This window comes from Trichosurus vulpecula, chromosome 6 (genome assembly GCF_011100635.1).
Source record: "Trichosurus vulpecula isolate mTriVul1 chromosome 6, mTriVul1.pri, whole genome shotgun sequence".
Lineage (NCBI taxonomy): Eukaryota > Metazoa > Chordata > Mammalia > Diprotodontia > Phalangeridae > Trichosurus > Trichosurus vulpecula.
Window position 1 is genome coordinate 205,558,338 of NC_050578.1, and position 6,630 is coordinate 205,564,967.

Here is a 6,630-nt window from a genome sequence, read left to right on the forward strand (position 1 = left end):
AGATGAGTCTTCCTGACTCCAAGTCCAGCACTCTGTGCACTGTGGCGCCACCTAGTGGCCCACTTTCCTCATAACAACCCTATTTTATAGGCGAGACAACTTAGAGTTAGAAATGGAAGTGATGAGCAAGTATTTAAATAAACAACAGAAGTTTATGGTAAAGATAAAATGGCTGCCCCACAGCACAATGCCAGTAGGCGGAAGAGCCAGGTGTCTAGACATCATGGTGACTGTTCTCTCTACTACCCCGAGAAGGCTCTGGGAACCCATAGAGCCCTTCCCTTGGAGTCAGGAAAACCAACTTCAAATGGCTTTTTAGACATCTTCTACCTGTGTGATGCAAGCGAGTCACTTAACTTCTCATCTGTAACAACAACACTGATATCCTGGAGTTACTGTTGAGGATGAAGTGAGCCAATGCACATACAGCTCTTTGTAAACTACTAAGCAGTCTGTGAGAGGCATAGGTATCTCAGTGGATACTGGGCCTGGAATAAGGAAGACCTGAGTTCAAGTCTGACCTCAGACACTTACTAGCTGCATGACCCTGGGCAAGTCACTTAACCTCTGTTTGCTTTAATGGCAAACCACTCTAGCATCTTTACCAAGAAAACTCCATGGATAGTATTGGTCAGCTATGGTCCATGGGGTCATGAAAAGTCAAACACAGCTGAACAGCAACAAGAACTCTATAAATGATGACTTTTATTATCATCATCCTCATCATTATTATTATGCTACACTTTGATTTTATTATATTTTACTATACTGTATTATTATTATTACTATTATTATTATTATTATTATTATTATTATTATTATTATTATACCAAAGAACCCCTTTGGATAAAAACTTTTCCTTAAGTAAGGAGAAGAGAATAGTTTTGTTTGTCTATCAGGGGTGGAGAACCTGCAGGCTTGAGGCCACATGTGGCCCTCTAGGTCCTCAAGTGTGGCCCTTTGACTGAATCCAAACTTCACAGAACAAATCCCCTTAATAAAAGGATTGACTTAGTCAGAAGGCTATACCCAAGGACATAAAAAGCCACATGTGGCTTCAAGCCTGCAGATTCCCCACCCTTGGTCTAGATAATCACAATAATTTGCATGTATTATTCTGCTCTAAGGTTTTTATTAATTTTAATTTAGTTTAGTTTTATTTACTTATTTAAGGTTTATTATTATGATTTCAGGTTTGCTAAGTGCTTTAGAAATATTATTTTATCCTCACAACCCTAACCCTAAATGCACTCTGGAAAGTGGGTGATATAATTACCCCCATTTTACAGACAAGGAAACTGAGGCAGAGAGTAACTAAGTGATTGATCCAAGGCCACACAGCTAGTAATCTGGAGGCAGATTCGAACTTCAGTCAGTCTTTCTGACTCCAGGTCCAGTGCTCTATCCACAGAGCGAGCTAATTGGAGAAGTACTAGGAGTGGATTTGAAGACAAAACTTACCTCCTCATTAGCAAAATACCAACCTTCAGTGAAGTCTACGTACTCCCCAGAGGACAAGGCATTCCATCAGCCTTGGCTGCTGGACACTTGGGGGAGCTGGGAATTAAAGTCTCGATGTCATGCAGACAATTGGCTAAATATTGGTTGCCCTTTCTACTTGAATGTATCAGTGTCGAGCCTGGCATTAATCTTTTAAACATATCCAATTAAGGAGGTAAAATGAATGAAGAGGTGCCGATAATAACCACCCCCTCCCTCTTAAATCATTGATGAATTTCCTCTCCAGAGAATATCCCCCTTCAGTTGCGTTTTCAGTTCAATAGGAATTAATTATCATCTACCATGTGCTCAAAGCTGGGAATCCAAAGATGAAAAATGACAGTCCCTGCCCTAGAGGAACAAGGACTAGGGATCTACAGGTAAAGAAGTATGGGGAGTGCTAATAGAAACAGCATCGCTGTCAGTCATCACCATTCAAGGCCTAGAATCTGCTAAGTACAAAAAGAGGTCTGAACAGACCAAGGGAGAATATTAAAGGGCAGGAGAAGGCCTGTGGTGATGAGGGCTGCGTGTTATTTTAGCTCAAAAGGAATTCAGTCTATCACAGGGTGAAGGAAATCACCCAGTCCTTAGCCTAGAATAGTAGCTTTTGATTCTCATAGGAAGCATCCAGAAAACATGACCATGATTGGGAGAAAGAGGTAGGGGTTTTCTTCTTGACCTTTATATTCATAATATCTTTAAGGGTTTCTTATGTATTTCATAATATCTTTAAGGCCAAGTTGGGGATTCTGACACCATTAGGCTTGGCCAGAAGTTTGAAGGGCATCTGTTTAGTTAGCTTTTACGTAGCTATAGGTATACACACGTGTGTGTATATATATGTATGTATGCACATGCATATATATGTACATGTTCATAAATATATTGTGCATTTGTGTGTGTGTTTACACACACACATAGATGATTCCTATGGAAATCAAAAACTGCTAGAGAGAGAGAAATGAATGGATGAATAGATGGATTAATGAATAGATAGATAGATAGATAGATGGATGGATGGATGGATGAATAGATGGATCGATGGATAGATGGATGGATAGATGGAGGGATGGATGGATGGATGGATAGATAGATAGATCGATGGATAGATGGATCGATGGATAGATTGATAGATGGATGAATAGATGGAGGGATGGATGGATAGATGGAGGGATGGATGGGTGGATAGATAGATAGATAGAGGATAGATGGATGGATATACAGTTGGATAATGGAGGGATGGATAGATAGATGGATATATTGTTGGAATATGAATGGATAGATGAATAGATAGGTAGATTTGCTAACTTTGAAGTAGGGGCTGTCTTGCATAGTGGAATAGAGAGCCCAACATAGCACCAGGAAGTGCCAAGAAGTTCAAATGGCACCTCTTATAAGTACTGTACCCCTAGCAAGTCACTTAACCTGTCAGTGACTCAGGGTTACTCTATAAAACCAGAAACTGCAGAGAGGATGGATGTGACCTGCATCAGCAGAGGGAATTTCCTTACCCAGGAGAGTTCCCCGTACCAACAACATCACAGGTTACCATGATGCCTGAATCAATGCTGCCTGTCATCTTAAAATTAACCCATGGTCAAAACCTGCTGGGGAATATGAGAGCCGGAGAGGTTGGCTTACCCAAGCTCCCACTAATGAACCAGAGATTGAACTCTAGTCCCTAAGTCCCACCCCAATGCTCTGCTCTCCCCAACCCACCCCCAACCATATCTTGCAGCTTTCATTAAGAACAGTTTGGGATCCTTGTCCTCCCTGCGGGGCGGGGCGGAGGTGAGTGTGTCCTCTCTGTGGTTCCCCCCCCACACACACACACCTCCAAGTCTGTTCTGAGAGGCCATGACGAAGTCCCAGAAGCACCGGGACTTCGTGGCCGAGGCAATGTGGGAGAAGCCCGTGGTGAGCCTGGCGGTCACCGGAGAAGTGCTGGGCAAGAAGCTTGAGGGCTTTGACGAGGCCTATGTGGTTCTGGGCCAGTTCCTGGTGCTGAAAAAAAAGACGAAGACCTCTATCTGGAGTGGCTCAAAGACACCTGTGGGGTTAATGCCAAGCAGTCTCGGGATTGCTTTGGCTATCTTTGGGAATGGTGAGACGCCTTCGTGTGAGCCCCGTGCTTTACCCCATCGATGGGTCTTCACGGTTAGCACCCCCAAATGCGAAATCCTGCCCTCCCTCCCTTCCCCCTCCCAACGAAAGGAAAGATTTTTTCTGGCGCCCCCACTGGAGACACCTTCCCCTCTCCACCATCATTTTAATTCAAGCCTCCCTGCACACCTCACCGTGCCTTCTGTTCCGTAGGTTTCAGTGGCGATAGTTATTCGACTTCCTAGGTAGGTTTCTGGAGTGGCTTCTCCACCCTCTAAGCCCCCACTTTTGGTCTCTTTTATTCCATTTGGATAACTTTGGCAGAAGGACATTCACTGCCATAGTAAAGGGTTCCTTTTTTTAAACCAATGAAGTCTTATTTCATTAAGAGCCATTTGAAATACTATTTTATCATATTCTATAAACATACAGAGCTTTGATTTACTTTATTTTGAAACTTATATTGTGTTTACACAGTGTAAACTTACACTCTACACTTATACTGTGTTTCTCCTGCCACCCCCATCATGCTATGTTCACATATACTTTCATTCATTCACTGAAAAATTCTATTAAACACCTGCTATGTACCAGACACTATGATAAAAGACCAAAAAAACCCAGTTCTTAGCCTGAAGGTTAAATTTGGTAAACAGACAATAAACAGATGCAAACAGCAAAACCCGGGCATCAGGTATTGCCAGAGCTGGGGTGTGCCCTTACACCAGATAGAAAGCACTTGCTTGACCAGATGTGTCTGAGGGTTTTCAGAATTACCAAGAACTTTCACTGAATTCAGCTGTTGATTTTTTTTCTCTTTCCAACTAAGCCAAGTCTCATTGGGAGGATGAAAACCTCACCTTATTAGATTTGAGAAGAGCCTTGAGGACTTCAGAAAGAAAAAGAAGGAAAAAAACCCAGCTTACAGATAAAGAGAAAATTGACTTGTCCATCACCATGATGAAATTGGGAAAATTTTAAGTCATATCAAACAGAAGCTGTCTAATGACATCCAACAGGAAACACTTCAGATTCTCTTAAATTGAGTTTGTTTGTGATATCAATAGCTGTCAAGAGGAGCTAGAGAAAGATGCTGTCTCATAAAACACTGGATGGAGACTGTTCTATAGTCTCTCCCTGCTTAAAAAAATATTTTTTTAAAAACTCAGGCTTTCCTTAAACTACACTTTGAGGGGGAATCCATGACCTCACTGGTACAGGTCCTCCCCCCAGGCAATGTCCTTCCTCGACCCACTATTCCCTCTTACCCCATGATGAGCATGCCTGAACTGTCAATCCCCCAATCAGGAGGTGTGTAAGGAGGAGTTACCTTAGGAAAGCTGGGGCCATCAAACCAGAGACCCCATGAGGTAGTTGGTGGCAGTGACCAGGCCCAGGTCCAAGCAGGACCTGGATTCAAGTCCTACCATACTGTGTGTATGACCCTGGGCAAGACTTCTGTCTCAGTGCCCCCAGGATGTGTTGTAATACTATAAATCAAAGACAAAGCATAGATACATTAGCAGAGAGAGTTTCCAGACAGTTCTTTATAACAGCCCTAGAACAGGGGGAGATAGGTGGTACAGAGATTAGACCTCTGGGCCACAGGTCAGGAAGAAGTGAGTTCAAATATGACCTCAGATGCTTACCAGCTGTGTGACGCTGGGCAAGTCACTTAACCCTGTTTGCCTCAGTTTCTTCATCTGTAAAATGAGCTGAAGTATCTTCACCAAAAAAAAAATCCCAAATAATAGAACAAGACAAACACCTCCAGGCCAATTTCTAGGAATGAAGGTAAAAGAGAAGAGAGAAAATAAGGAAAGAAAATTGTTCTCTCCCTGGTGTACTTTCATGGTGTCCACACTTTGGATGAATTGTAATCTTCACCTTCTGGATACAATTGAAAAGAGTAAGACAGAAGTCTTGAGACAGTCTCCATCTGGCAAGTTTTAAAGATACAGCCTTTCTGGTTAAGCTGTTAATCAAAGGAGGCTAGGAGGCTACACCCACCCTTGGTAGGGGATTTGGGGTGCTTAGGCAAAGTGGAAAGGCCCAGCCAAGCTTCCTTACACTGGAAATGTTCTTCCTCTTCACCTGTTGGGCTGGCTTCCATAGTATCTGTTAAGACTCTACTCAAATCACATCTTCCAGTTTATCCCACCTTTACTGGTGTCTCCCCTCCACCACTCCCATCCCCCATCCCCAAGGCTTTCCTCTGAGATCGCCTCCCATTTACATGGGATAGGTGAACTATGTCCCTGATTTTTTGCCTGCTCTCTCCCTTTTAGAATGTAAGTTCTTTGAGAGCAGGGACTATGTTTTTGCCTTTCCTTGTATGCCCAGAATTTAGCCCAGTGCTTAGCTTAATGCTTATTTCTAAAAGAAATGAATAAATGGTAAAATGACCCTTCTCTTAGTGCTTGTGAAAATTGTCCAAGATTGATGGTTATCTTCGAAAATATTTTTGTTGTCTTCCTGATTCCATTTGGGTTTCTTGGCAAAGATACTAGAGTGGTCTGCCGCTTCCTTTTCCAGTTTATTTTTTTACAGATAAGAAAACTGAGGCAAACAGGGTTTAGTGACTTGCCCAGGGTCATACAGCTAGGAAGTGTCTGAAGCCAGACCTGAAAATAAGTCTTCCTGACTCTAGGCCCAGTGCTCTGTCCATAACACCACCTTGCTGCCCAAATACTACTGAAAATACTAGCTTATGTGAAAATAGTATAAGAAACGGAAGGAGGAGTTTTGTTTCCACAGAGTTGAAGGTGCCCCTCTCCCCCTCCCCCACCCCAGCTTTAGCAGAATGTAAGTCAGGTGACTGATTGGAATTACTTCCAATCAGAGCTCTGATCTAGCAGAAACCAGGCCTCAGGTCGGTCTGGTGAAAGGTCAGAGGCTTGTATGCATGAATAAACAAGTCATTTGAGGACTGCATGACTTAGGCAGTCGGGGGTTGTATCTGGCCAATGAAGAGCCCGGCAGGAGATTGGCAGGAAAAGCCAATAAAAGGACTGGTGTCCACCT

The 6,630-nt window shown here is 43.0% G+C and overlaps 1 pseudogene; it reads left to right on the top strand.

The window, feature by feature from the left end:
* The first annotated feature begins 3,360 nt into the window (after nucleotides 1–3,360).
* On the top strand, nucleotides 3,361–3,626 carry LOC118852622 (annotated as a pseudogene).
* The last annotated feature ends 3,004 nt before the right edge of the window (nucleotides 3,627–6,630 follow it).